Source organism: Cajanus cajan, chromosome 5, assembly GCF_000230855.2.
Source record: "Cajanus cajan strain Asha chromosome 5, NIPB_CcT2T_4, whole genome shotgun sequence".
Classification (NCBI taxonomy): domain Eukaryota; kingdom Viridiplantae; phylum Streptophyta; class Magnoliopsida; order Fabales; family Fabaceae; genus Cajanus; species Cajanus cajan.
In genome coordinates, this window is record NC_138521.1 from 58,910,360 (window position 1) to 58,926,230 (window position 15,871).

Genomic DNA, 15,871 nt, shown 5'->3' on the forward strand with positions numbered 1-15,871 from the left:
CAGTTAAGTTTTAATAGTGATGGTTGGTCAAAATTTTATATTTTAAAAATCAGTGAAATTCAATGTTTTTATTATAATAAATGATGAAAATTATATATTAACAAAAATATTATATCAAAAATATAATCCAGTTTAATTACAATTTAATAAATATTTAATTTGGTATAATTAACGTTTATAATAATAAATAATTTATTTCATAAAATTAATTTTTATATTTATAATTAATAAGTTATTTTATAATATGAGATTTTTTTATATTTATTAAAAAAATGAATATTGATTTAGAAAAGGAAATAAAAAAACATATTTTAAAAATTTGAGAGATTTTGTTGCCTAATTATAAAAAAAAATGTATGAAATACATATTTAAAAAAATACTTTCACTCTCATACACACATCGTGACTTTAATTGTGACAGAGCACCAAAACACACACGCGCAAATTCCGACTTTGATTTTAACAAACATTTTCTTGAATAGAGAAAATTACATGTCAAAACATCCTTATAAAAAAATTTAATGAACATAATTGAATTAAAACATGATTTTGGCACTTCAAAGGTCATTATAAATAAAGGTTCACAAGTTTTAGCCTCAATGTCACAATTATTATAACATAATCATCCCAGAGCAAACAAAAACAATGAAGCATAAGCCTCCTTTAAAGCATCGTCATGTGTCTCTAACTAAACATCACATGTAAATGATAATCAATTCAAACAAGAATAATATGACAACAACAAGAAATGAAATACATCTCATATTTTACTCAAAGTATAATAATAGTGGAAGGTAAAACTTACACAAAGGTTATAAGACATTCAACACATCACATATCCATTCCAAACACATACATATGATTCAATGCAATGTCTTTGATCATCTATCTTATGGCATTTGCTACCAAGTCAACATATTTCAAAAAGTGAACCAAGAGGATATGTAATTAACTCACTAGTATAACATAGGATACAACTATCACCATACACTCAACTATTAAGATATTCCCCGATGACTAGTCAAGGTCACCCAACTACAATAGTATATCCTAACTCACATGAGATGAACATGGATCATTGGAGTTTTCCCATTAGAAGTAATCTCACTTATGGTCTAAGGTTAACAACCCTTTATAACTTCCCACCATATTGGTTCCTTAACCACGTTCTTAGAAACAAATTTTCATTGTATCATAATTTTGCTCACACAACCAAATATCACATGGAGGCTCCTACCTCTTTTGGCTAGGCTCTCATTCATATCAAAACGTAACATATCATACCATGACATTCATAATCATTAGTTATTATTCATAATCATTAGTTATTATTCATAAAGTATTCATACATATCATCAATTACAATTATTTAATGAACATTACAACAAACTCATAGGATGACCTCATACTTAGTACGACCTCACAACCATTATATTTTATGATCTCACACTTAAAAATATAACAGTCATGTTACTAATATATATTTTTATTTTTATAATATATAACAGTGTGACGTAACTTTAATAATATTTTGAAACATGCATAAAAGAAAAACACGTAAAGCAATTGTTCTTAAGTATAGGCTAACAACAAGAGTCAAACCCATGTCATTTTAGAATATGAATCTGTTCCTTAGCAATTGAATCAACCTTTGTTAGTTCCAAATTATCATTATACTACCTTTATTTTCTCTCTCTACCTTTACGTCGGACATTCACAAGAGTCGACGTAAAAAAGTTGGAAACAAAAAAAAATGCGTGCAAGCAGAACGGGCCGTTTTCCAAGAAGCACGGGTCGTTCTGATTGAAGAACGTCCCATTCTGCTTGGAGAACGAGTCGTTCTGCTTGCAGATCCACCCAAACGCAAAGCATTTTCTACTTGGTATTAACTTAACAAACGATGATCCACCCAAACGCGAAGAAGAGAAGAATATTAACTAATATATTAATAGATCAATACATACATTTATTTTCAACATATTAGCTAATATATTAAGAAAGGATTTTCCAAACTAACCTCAAACGCGAGCCCAATGCAATCGGTCAAAAACTCCAGAACCACCCAAACGCGCAAACATACACTCAGATGCAATACACTCAAAGGAAATCTTAACTCAGAAAACTCGAATGACACATACATTCAAAGCTCTATTGTTTAAATATTGATGCGCACGAATACAATCCGACGTAAAAAAGCAAATCTACGTCAGATATAGCTTATATTCGACGTAGATTTGCTTTTTTACGTTAGTCCCTATGAGGTCTGACGTAAAAAAGTTAGACTTAATTACAAAAATGCCACCGTATTTTTTTAACGTTGAATTTTTCTTTATCCGACGAGAATACAGTGATGTAAATTACTCTTTTTCTACTGGTGGATCCACTAAAAAGTATAGACAAAAAATGATTAGAAATCTTGATATTTCCTTTATAATAGGTGTGTGTATGTATAATTTTTTAATTTGTAATTTTTGAAATGATTTTCATTTTTTTTTTAAATTTGCGGACTTTATCTATATATTAATAACTTTAAATTTAAAGATTAGATCGTTTAAATTTGATGTAGAACACGAGTTATTGAACGAAAGTAAATATAGGTAAACTTATTCTTGTAGTAAATGAATCTCTCCTTATATATATATGTGTGTGAAACAAATATACAATCCATTAAAACTAATTAAAGAAGTTAAATCAATTAGTGTTAACTAATAATGTCATAATTTAAAATTTTATTAAAAAATATTCGTTAAAAAAATCATCTAAGTGATAATCTATAATATCTATAACATATAATAAAGGAGATTGTCTCATTTGGTGTACACATTCTTTAAACGATTTTATCCTTAAATTTTTAAATCATCCGGTGCACACATTTTTAGATAATTTTATCTTAATTTTTTAAATAATAAAAAAAATTAAAAATTAATCATTTTTACAAAGATAAAATTCAAACTCAACCTTTAAGTTTAGAGATTAAATATAACACCAATTAATTGGTCAAATATTAATAATTTTTAAATATTTTTATTAAATAAAATATAAAGATACCAAAAATTTTAAGTCTACTAATTATATTTAATATCGTTACTCATAAGTCAATTAATATATTATTTTCAACCAATAACTCACAATAAATACTTAAACTTTCATAAAAATAATTGGTTGAATCATTAATATATTTGTAAATATTCCATTGAATATATTTATTTTCATAAAAATTAGTAAATAAGAGATTCATGATAGATTAAATAAATTACCGATTAGTATAATTATGAATAGACGTACAATTTTTAGAATTAACACTAAAATAATACTCATTTATTTCTTATACATATACATATAAATAGAAGTAATATTTTATAGATGTTAAAATATATAATTTATACCTGGACAATTAAAATATAATAATGTCATGAAATGTAATTAATTTGTTATTTACCTCTTTTTTATCCTTTCCATGCAAGTAAGAATATATTATTTTAGATTAAATTATATTTTAGTTGTTATATATAGCATATTATTTAAATTTAGTCGTAAAATTATAAATTAATTTAATCATTGTATTGGAATTATTTTTAATAATGTGCATCGTTTGTCATTAGTATATAGATTTTGTCAAATATAAAATGTCTGGCAATAAGCACGTCACTGAAAACAATAATTACAACATAATGATTAAAATTGTATTGAAAAATAATATTATCTAAAAATATAAGTAGTATACTATTATAAAGAAGTATAAGTGATATCTATTGTATTAAAGTTAACATTGTCTATAAGTCTTTTTCAAGATGCAATAAAAAGAAGTCATTATGATGAAATAAACTAATCTATTATATTTTATTTAGTTATTTAGTGCACAAACAAGATTTTAACACTTTGTCCTAATATATAATTATCTATCATATTTTGTTTATTATAATAGTATTATTGTAACAAGATAAATTATTAAAATAAAAAATTTAATTAATATATTATTTTTAATTAATTATATTATAAATTTAAGTTCTGTTATATATATATATATATTAAAGTGGTTGTTATATTTAATGTTAGTTGTAAATAAATGCATAGAAAATATAATTAACAATTAATGAAGAGTATAAAAGAAATTTAACTTTAAGTAACTTTAAAATCTAATGATTTTTATTTATTATTATAACTCAAAAAAAAAATTATTACTTATAATTGGAACTAGAGATAGAAAGAAAAAAAAAATAGTTAAAGGACAATGATTCTTCCAAATATCACTTTTGTATCAATTAATTGATGGTGGTTGAGAAAATTAAGGTACTTAAATTGATAATGAATTATTTAGTTATGTCTTTTAAAGTAAAGATAAAAAGGGGCAAAGGAGAATGTATCCTCAAAAGACCATTTTATCTATATTAATTGGTGGTATTTTTGAAAAAATGAACTTACCTAAACTAATTATGAAATTTTGGATAACATTTTTCGATGTGAGGAGCAATAAGAAGTAACAATGCCCATTTAGACATCATATTATGTGTGTCACACTTATACTTACATTTGATGTATATAATAAAAAAGTGCATACAAAATCTAAGGAAGAAATGACATAAGATGATTAACCTATATATTCTAATCTAAGGGAGAAATGCCACAAGATGATTAACCTATACCTTATTCAAATCTCTATGTTGCAACATTAGAAGATAAATTAGGAACTTGAAGAGACCCTAGACAAGCAACAAGAGAAAATTGATGCACTATGCATTACTTGTGTAATTGCAGCCTTCAAGTAGATTTTTTTTATGAATACAAAAAGGGAGAGGAAAAAAATGAAGAAAGAAAACAAAAGATAAAGGACCATGAAATAATGTTATCACACTTGATCGGGTAGGCAACTCGGTCAGAGTATCGAGTTAGTAGGTTAAAAGTTGAACTACTAAGTCACCAATTAACCCGCATAACATAATCTATATTAAAAAATTATAAATAATTGTCAACATGTAAATTTTTTGCTTCAAAACAAATATTATAAACAAGTAAAAAGATATTGTAAAGTTTCCATGAATAGAGACATTAAAATTTTCAAGATTATAGATACTCTCAACAAATCAAAATCAAAGCAACTAAGCAACATAATAAACAAAATTTTTATATAAAAAAAAAAAAACTTCTGCACAAGCAAGTAGCAGCAAAGCAACCTCCACCCAATCCAACTAACAAGCAATAAATAAAATAAATTAAAAATAAAATGCAGTTAACGACACACACACTATAATGGAGTCACATTGTTGTGTGATGAGTAAATGATGAATGCGTTGTTGTTTGATGAAAACATATGACGTACAATGACAAATATTAAAGTTTATGTTGTTGTACAGTGATGAGATGATGAATGCACCGTATTGGCAAGGCCGCACCGCTATTGTTAGAATGTGAGACTGTGAGAGAGGAAAGATGACAAGTGTTGTGTCATATGGTTGGTACTGTGTGATAGAAGAGAGCAACAAATGGAGGAGACAAACTAACAGAGGAGAGCCATGAACATCATATTGATAACATAAAATAAAAATGCATTGACCAAATCAAGTTAGCCAAACCCTTTAAGTCATCAATTTTAAGCTAAACTCGCTGATCAGATTAGGTTGCACTGAGTTGAAAGCATACCAAATCCATTAGCCATCTCAGATCAATTAAATGACTGGTTTCTGGGTTAACTGATCGGATCGGATCAGTCCAAACTGAGTCTAATAACACTATAAGAAAGAGAAAAAAGTAAAAAAGAGAAGAATGTAAAAAGAGGTGGAATAAAAAAATTTACAAAATTATATAAACAAAACTTTTGATTGTTTATTCTTAATAATGTTCTAATTCATTTTAAGAACTAAATCATATGAAATACATATCTTATATATGAAAACAATTTACTTTGTCAATATCTTTTAAGAGGATGTTGATCACATTAATCAATACCATGTACTTTTATTATGCTTTCTAATGTCATGTTTTTTATTCGATGTTAAATGATTTATTAATATTAATTATTTTGATACAATCTATTGTATAATAATTAAATTTAAGTACGTTGCACAACTTATATCATTTTTAACAAGAATGTGACTGTGTTATAATTAATCAATTATATTTTGATATTGCTCTCAACAAAAGTTAATATAAATAATAAATGTTACTCTTACAATAGTCATATCTATTTAAGAACATTATTACATTTCATTTAACATCTTGCAATTATTTTTTTCAAGGAGAGTATATACAAACAAAAAATGTCACAACAAAGATGATTAAATCCTAAAATTTTAATGATAATAGACAAAATATAAGATTGGTAACCTTTCAAAGAATCTAAATATTTATTTTGTATATGAATCATTTTTTACATAATAACTTACAAGTAAAAGTTGAAAAATCATACATAAAGAATTTTTATCTAAAAATAACTACCTTATTTAAGCATGTACTAAAAAAAACATATGAAAGAATTTCCATTAAAAAAGTGTTTAAGAAGTGATAAGTAAAAGAAAAAAGTCTACAAACTCTCATATCAAATTTTGTGAAAAATTACAAAAGATAAATAAGTAAAATATAGCTCTTCGGTAAAGGTAACATATATATAAGAACAAAAGTCTACATAACATAACATGCAAATAAAAATTGGAGATACTATATATATATTTTTTACTTATCATTTCATATATAAGTCGCGTGTGAAAGACATATATTGTCTAGATTTTACCATTTCAGTAATCAAAACCAATTGATTTGTTTCGAGTCATCAAATTATAATAAGAATATAAATTATTATCTTTTCAAGTTTTTATTTCTATTCATGGTCAAGGTTATATAAATATTTAATTTCATATTAATGCAAGATAATAATATTCTTTATTTTTGATAACTAATTATTTATTTTATAATTTTTTATTTTCTCTCTTTCTCTCTATATATATATATTTATACCATTAATTTCCTTAGCTAAAATATATTAAAAAAATACACAATAAACATGAATAAATTAAGGCATTTAATAACATTAAATAAGACCATAGAGAAATTAAATTAAATAAAAAATAAAGAAAATGAAAATTTTAAAGTAAACTTTAAGCTCTAAGTTTAAAATGCAAATGTTATAAAATAATTTATTTGTTTGATTGGAGTTGAAAAATAATATAAATCTAATAACCAAATTAATTATAATTGGTTTGATTCCTATTTGAAGTTAAAAGAATCAATCAAATTAATTTAAACTAATTTAATTAATTTAGTTTGAATTATTTATGATGAATATTTTTATACATTATATATATATATATATATATTTATTTATTTATATATGAATCATGATTTGTTGATATTAAATTTAAATCTAAATAAATAAATAAATATATATATATATATATATATATATATATATAAATTATGTAATATTATACTTAAAATTATATATATCAAATTTTACACAATTCATAAATTATTTAGTAATTTATTACATTATTTTAATTTAATGTATAATACGTTATTTAAAAGGTTAAACATATTTTCTATCCCTTTATTTTAAAAAAATATATTTACCTTCTTATCTTAAAAAATATAAAACTGTGACCTACCATCAATTTAATGTTTCTTAATTGATAATATCACGTTATTACTTAAGTGTCGTGACATGTAGAGTTGAAAATTAAAAAAAAAATACACAAAAAAATCTTTAATTGTATATATTTTAACAAATAATTAATATTTATTTTATTAATAAATTTTATTTGCATTTTTTATTTTTTTTTCTTCAAGTGGCATATTATTAAATGTTATATTATTTAAATATGAACAAACGTTAAAATTAACAACTAATAAATATCAATTTGGCAAGAGAAGTAAAATCTTATATTATTAAAAAAAACTAAATATCTCTATTTTCAAATAGAGGAACCAAAATTGCTAATTGATGAAAATAGAGAAATAAAAAATACAATTTAGCCTATTTAAGATATGTGTAAATATTAATTTTAAGATAAAAGATATAGAAAAATTTAAATTATGTAAAATTTCTTATACATGATCTTAAATATAATATCACATGATCCAATAGTTTGATTGATTAAAATTATATTATACAAAAATTATTAAAAATATAAGATTTTGTGTAAATATTTAAATTTACACATGATAAATCTTGACTCTTTATATAAGTATTTTTTGCACGTATATTTACAACGAAAACGAATTTCCATTGGGTTATTTACAAAAATAGGAGTGGAAATTCACAATACATAATGAAAATCTTAAATAAGTTTTTGTTGTCTGCAGTGAATTCACTCCCCTGTTCCTATTTATAACACAACAAAAATTAGTTTTTGTCATGCATTGGCCACAGGGTAAATGTGTTTCCACCAAAAATAGTTTTACTAAAAGGGGGAAAAAAAAGGTAAAGGTGTGAACATAACCGAAAAGTGTGAGAATAGCATGTATTGAATCAGTTGAATGAGGACACGGGAAGGATGGCCCAATAGTGTGAATTTATAGTCCCATCAGTTTGGGCCCTTTTGACCTAAAACAAAGGCTCATGATATATATACTTTTCTTTTTATTTTTTATAAGTATACTTTTTTTTTTTAATTATAAAATATTTGTAGTTTTTTTTATTTATTTTACACCTTTAATTTTTTATTTGTTACTTTTTTCTTCTTTTTTATACATTTTTTTTTCTTTCAGCTTTCACATGCATCATCTCGTCTTTTTTTTAATATTTTTTTACCTATTTTAGTAGGTAGTTTTAACTCTCTCAATTTTTACATTATTATATTATTCCTCACCTCTTTCACTTTTTTGTATGTACCCAGGCTGTAGAACTGGTACGTGACAAAATTATAAGTATGTGCGACTTTCTCGACAGTTTTTATCGAACTAAACACATATTTTTTTTCTTTCAACATTTTCTCTTCTTTCACCTCTCCAAAAACCTTAATATTAAGTTTAGTGTTATGAAAAAAATATTTTTACTATTCTAGAGTACTGTGCAAGATAATAAAATGAGTGTTTTAGAAATATCTTCCTATTGTATTTTTTACATATTTTATATTTTCGAAAAGTATTTTTCGGAACAATATGTAAAAAGGCTCAATCAACATTGTCGAGAAAATCATACACACCCCTATAATATTGTTGAAAACTAAGTTTTACGTTTTTCATATGTGAAAATTAAAAGCGGGAAGAAAGGAGATAACAGTAAGGAAATTGAAAGAGGGGAAGAGAGTAATGTAAAACTAAAAGAATTAAAATTATTTACCAAAATAGGTGAGGTGAAAGAAAGATAAGGAAGTGTATATGAAAATTAAAAAAAGGAAAGAAGATATGTGAAAAAAAAAGTACAAAATAAAATGTTGTGAATGTAAAATTAAAAAATAAAAAATAAAAAAGTTAAGAAAATTTAAAAATTTAATTATTTTTAAAAAAAGAGATATACTTATAAAAAATAAAAAAAAAAGTTGTATATATAATGAACCAAAACAAATTGAGTGTATGTGGGCTGCACTTGTAGACTGCACTTGTAGAGAGGGTAGCCTGTATCTTATCGCTCGTTCACGACCCAAAAAACAAATAACGACCAGCAACATTTTAGACGAGAAAAGAAAGACCTGCATGATGTATTTTAGGTGAGTGATTTATAGACTTAATTTTGAATATCTTAATTTAATGAATTTTTTATTTAAATTGAGTTAAATTGAAGTGATATATTTTAAAAAGTTATTGGGAAAATTAATAATAGTATTTTTTACTTTACCATGAAAACTTTAATCTTATGTAAACATTAATTTTTATTTTTTTTAATAAAATGAATAAAGTTAATTATGAGAAGATTCAATTTAACATGAATTACATGATTATCTCTCTATCGCATCAGGTTTGTGATTTACAAGCTTGACGTTGGAGAGCATAAACATTATCTAAACTAGTGGAAGTGAGGCACATAAAAAATAAAAGAATAAAAGAAAAATAATGAAATTAAAAAAGTGTGCGGTATAGTGAAATAGTTAAATAAATTAATTAAAGGATAAAAGATATTTAAATAAACCAGTTAAAGAATAAAATGAAAAAAAAATATAAACACCAAAATAAAAGTATTATTTTATTAATGTTATTAATACATTAAAAATTAGTTCCAAGAGGATTATATTGCGTTATTATGGATAGTGTCTGATTCATTTTGCTTATATTTTGATTCTTGAAATTTATTTTAAATCAAAGTTTAAAATGGGAGCAAAGATGGGAGTCGCTATTGTAAAGATGCGTCACTTCTATTATATACTAGTATAAAAAAAGCGCCTATGTGTATTTTAAAATAAAATAAAAATTATAATTAAATTAAATAATAATTGGTGATCAATTAGAGCATTTGAGCGATTTTTGAGTAGTTATAAAAAAAAGGATGTAATATTATAATAACTATAAAAATCAAATTATTTAAAATTTGTGTACACTAAAAAGAGATATCCTCTTTATTATTAGTATAGAAGTATATATAATAATAAGTAATCATATATTTTAAAATTAATAAATATAGTAAAAATATTTTTACTTATTATTTTTAAAAGGTATATATAAAAATAATAAAAAAATTTTTTTTATCAAACATCATTCTAATTCATATTTGTTTTTCTAGTTTTATCTTCATTTATTTCCTATTTATCAAATACGATGTTAATCTTTGATCTATATTATTTTAGTGTAAGTTCTGCTCAAGAAAATATGTTTAAGTCTAACATGTATCAAATATTAATATTATTTTCATTTTTTTTTACTTTCTTGGTAGAATTCATTTTGGATTAATCACATAACCTAAGGGTAATTACCTTCTTATGTGAAGAAAATGATAAATTTCAATTTAGACTAAAAGACTTATTTAAAGCAATAAATAAAATTGTTACTATTATTTTTATGGTTGTTTTCATTAAAATGTGGTCATCTCAATACAATGATCATTATTACAACTATTGTTACTATATTTTTTGTTACCATAATCATCTTTATTATTATTATTGTTATTATCACCATTTTTATTGTTATCACTATTATTAACAAATAGCAGTAATAGTGATAGTAATAATGGCGAGAGTAACAGTAATAATGATAAGAATGATGATGATTGTATTCATAATTTCAAGGAAGTATTTTTATTTAAAATATCTACCTACTATTTATAAATTTATTATTTTTATTTTAAATAAATATTTAAAGGCACAAAATATCTCTTTCTCCTAATTAAAAACAAATAAAATATGTTTTAGATATACCTTAATGAGTTTTATATTTCTTAGCGTAAAAAAAATTATATTTACTAACTCCTCATTTGACTATTAGTTAGGATTTTTGTTATAAATTAATATAAGATTTATTTTATTTAATAAAGACGTTTAAGAGTTTTTAATATCAATTGGTATTACATCTAGCCTTAAAATATTAATATCTAAAATTTGAATCTTATATTTGTAAGGATAATTAATTTTTAATATTTAAAAATTTAAAGATAAAATCATTTAAAAAATGTGTATATCAAATTAGGCTACCATCATATAAATAATAAAATTAAGAACTTGTTTTAATTTTCTCACATTCACTAATGGTCGAGGAAAAAAATGTTCTATTTAATTCCAACTCATGGGTAAAAATAGCTAATGCATTAGTTAAAAATTAGAAAATTAAGTTTTAGTTGAAAACTAAAAGTTGTTAACTTAGTGAACTAAGATTGTTTGAATAAATCATTCTATTGAATTAGTTGTTAAATATAAAGGACATAAAAATACATGCTTATGACAAATTTAAACATTTGATTATGACATAAATGCATGTTTATGACATATATATATATATATATATATATATATATATATATATATATATATATATATATATATATATATATATATATATATATATATATATATATATATATGTGTGTGTGTGTGTGTGTGAGGAAGGTTCAAACGATACTAGTGTAACTTTTACTAAGTGTTACACAGCTCAATAACTTTATATTAAATGTGAATTTTGAAAATCCAACTGTTAGATTGAAAGTTCATATCTCTTAGATTATATATATCAAAATTTGTTAAAATTGAAAAATAACTTGAAGGTAATCAAAATGCTCATATTTTAGTATATTTTGAAATGTATATATTACGTCAATTTTTTTTTATGAGAATGAAGTATCAAATCATCTTATATTAATATAAAATTTGATATATATGATTTAAGAAATATGAACTTTCAATCTAACGGTTGGATTTTCAAAATTAACATTTAATATAAAGTTATTGAGTGATGTAACACTTAGTAAAAGTTACATCAGTGTCGTTTGAACCGACAAAAGTATATTTACAAGTAAGTATTATAGTTTTTGAATTCCTATTATTAATTTTTAAATATCAAATATTTAGTTAAAAGTAAATAGTGTAAATTGTTGGCAGCCCAAACATCACAGAACCCAACTTATTGGACTAAAGCCCAAACGTGTTAGTCACCCATTTAAGTGGATCTAGGACTGCACATAAAATATATAACAGTCCTTTTTTGTAAACGTCAACCTGGATGGTTTAGAATAGAGTTCGGCTAGGGCTAGAGGACTTCTGATTTTTAAAAACTCTGACGTTTTTTTTCTTCCAAAGATTATGACTGAAGTATTTGAACTTTTATGTTTTAGTCTGGTTACTTTTCATTTATTATTATTTTTTATTTTCTCTTTTGTCAAAAGTAAAAAGATTAATTTATGAAAAAATTTATTTAAGGGAATTACTTTTTTTTAATAATTTTTTTTCATACATACGAATTAAAAATTAAATTTTGACTATATTTTTAAGAAATAAAATTATCTATCAATTATGTCATATCTTATTGGTCCTTACATAAATATAATAATATTAAAGAAAAACTGTCAAAATCAATTTAATATTAATGGAGGTGGGAAATAAGAATAATAATAAACTTAACTATAAACTCAACTGTCACTTTACTTACCAAATTAATTATTAAATAATTTTTTTACCATTTTTTTTTGTAAATGAAACAACCTTATATATGAGTCAGATAAAGCATAAAACTCATTCAATTTGAGTTGATTTACAGTTTGGGTTCTTCTGTATAATCCATGAATGCAATGTAAGGTTCACATTCTTCTAGTAGTGTAGAATATTTCTAGAGGGTACTTGTATATATGTGACTGTCTTGGTCCCAAAGGAGACAAACCCATGACTGACATGAAGAATGTCTAACTCAATAAAAGGATATACATGCAGATTTTGGTTCCCACTTCATGTTATGTGTCCTTTCGTTTCTTGGGAAATTGCACGTGTCTTGATGTGGGTTCGAGATTGGAACAACACACTTGAGAAGAGAAAGGGGGATGAAAATAGACCAAGAGGGGTTCATCACTTTTTGTTTTTTTTTTTGTTTTAAATTCACCCATTTATTTCATTCCCATGTGAGTGGGACATTGTTTTTCCTTGGGATCAATTATTTTCATCCAGTGCCTCTTGGGATCAACATACTCATATATTGTAAAAACTAAAAAGTGTGACAGAAGTGAATCATGGCTATAATGGATGCTGTCATGTTGTTATGCCAAATTATGTGGACTAAAATAGTGAAAAACTACACATTAATTAATTAGTATCATATTTGATATTAAATAAATAAACATATGTGCAATCGATTCGTGTCTTCTTGCAATAGTGGAAAATTTGTCTTTTCTAAGATGATAAATAATGCGTCTTTTTATTTAATTTCTCACTTATGAAGCATAACGTGAAGACTTGTGTATTTTCTACATTTAACTAACCAATAATAAATTCGTTTGCTTAGATGACCTGTCACCTGTAAGCTTTATGCTATTCATGGCCACATAATTAATAGAATTTGACATATTATTTAAGGTTTATTTATTAATTATCTTTAAAAAGACTATTAAAAAAATATTATTTTAATAATCTCTTTGCCAATACCCAAAAATACTACCCAAAAAAATCATATATACTAATAGGAAAAATTAGTCACTAGATTTGTCTAATTAACGTAGTATAGCCTTGTCTAAGAAAAGCTAATCTATTCACAGAGAGACGGTGAGTTTATATTAATAGGATGATACATCTATGGCATAGAGATGCAATTTCTTATGCCAACGAAATCCACAATATCTCCAAATCAATCTGCTACACAAATATCATATTAATATAGAAGAATCTTAATAATGGTTAACTTATTCTATTAGTATATATGGAATTTTACTATTACGATATATATCGTCTAAACATCACATAAAATCGGTCCATAAAATATAATGCAAATATTTTTTAAGTGTACTATATATATAATTAATTGTTATTAAGAGTGTCCAGGCTTAAATATACGAAATATAGTTAGCAAAGCCCTTCTTTTCCCGGTGGTTAAGAAACACAGAAGCTATATATACTTGGATGTGTCTTGTTATTGATCAATAATATAGGCACATTTATACATAAAATAAAATTATAGGCACAATTATAAAGACAAAACTCGACAAAATCATTTTCTGCTGTTTTATTTGTACATCGGATGGGTATATAATATATAGATGTATCTGTACAGACAATAATGCAAACCATGACTTTTCACCAATTCAAGAGAGTCTGGTCCTTTTCCTTCAATCTTGGATGCATGATTTTAAATCACACCGTCAAATATATCACCTAGTCGAAGATTGCTCGTACCAAGATCTTTGCTGCGAATGGACCTTAATACGATCTTTTATTTGAAAGTTAGACGTGCGTATCCATCATACGGTACAACATAGCTTTCAGGAAGAAAACAAAATTATCAAATGCTTTGAAAATCACAAGGTTTGTTCTAATGATTATCAAGTTAAGTTTTTACGCCACTAAATATATGGCCAACATATATATTACTGTTTTTTAGTTTGATTAGTTTTATTGATGCGTGTGACATGAACTGATATCATTGAGTCAGTGTTGGACCTGTACTATTTGTTTCATCATCATACCTAAATTAATAAAACTAGGACACTAGTTTTATATAACTCAGCAACTTGATTCTGGTAATTGAATTTTCTTATCTATAGTGACAGGGGTAGTGTTTTTTTAAGTTTAAACTTTCATGAATTTACTTTTAATTATAATTAAATTTTTTTTATGTCAATAAGTATATAGATGTGTTTTATAGACTCATTTTTTTATTATTATAATAATATGAGATTTTATATATATCTCAACAAGAATTTAATGGTATTTCAAGTGGTTGAAAAAGGTGTTATTAAAAAAAAAAAAAAAACACCTTAAAGTTAACGACAAGGATTTTATGTAGTAGAGTAATAATAATAAGTAAACTGTCTCGGGTCTCATAGCTTGCATGTCTTTGCTATTTAATATTTATAGTCATTAATTAGAAGATGATCGAGTTTTATACAGTATAGTTTACTATAATATCATCTAATTAATTAACTTTCTCTTATAATCATTTTAATTACTATAAATCGATGTAATTACGCATAACCACTTATAATGAAAGACTTTATATAACGAAGGTATAATTGGAGAATAGCTCGTAAAACGATATGATCGATGGTGAGAAAACTGATCTAACCAGATGGAATTAAAGATAAAAAATATTATGATTATGCATATGATTCTTGTTAACCCTTATAGCTCAGGCTGAAATGTAGGGAGATGAGGCATTCTATTATTGGCCTTAGGAGAGTTTCAGCCTTTGTGTCAGGATGCTGGCTCTAATAATGTCCAAATCAACATAGAAAAAATTAACAACACACTTTTTAATACACAGCTGTTAATATTTTTTTTATTAATTAAAATTATTAAAAATTATAAAATTATAAAAAAAATTA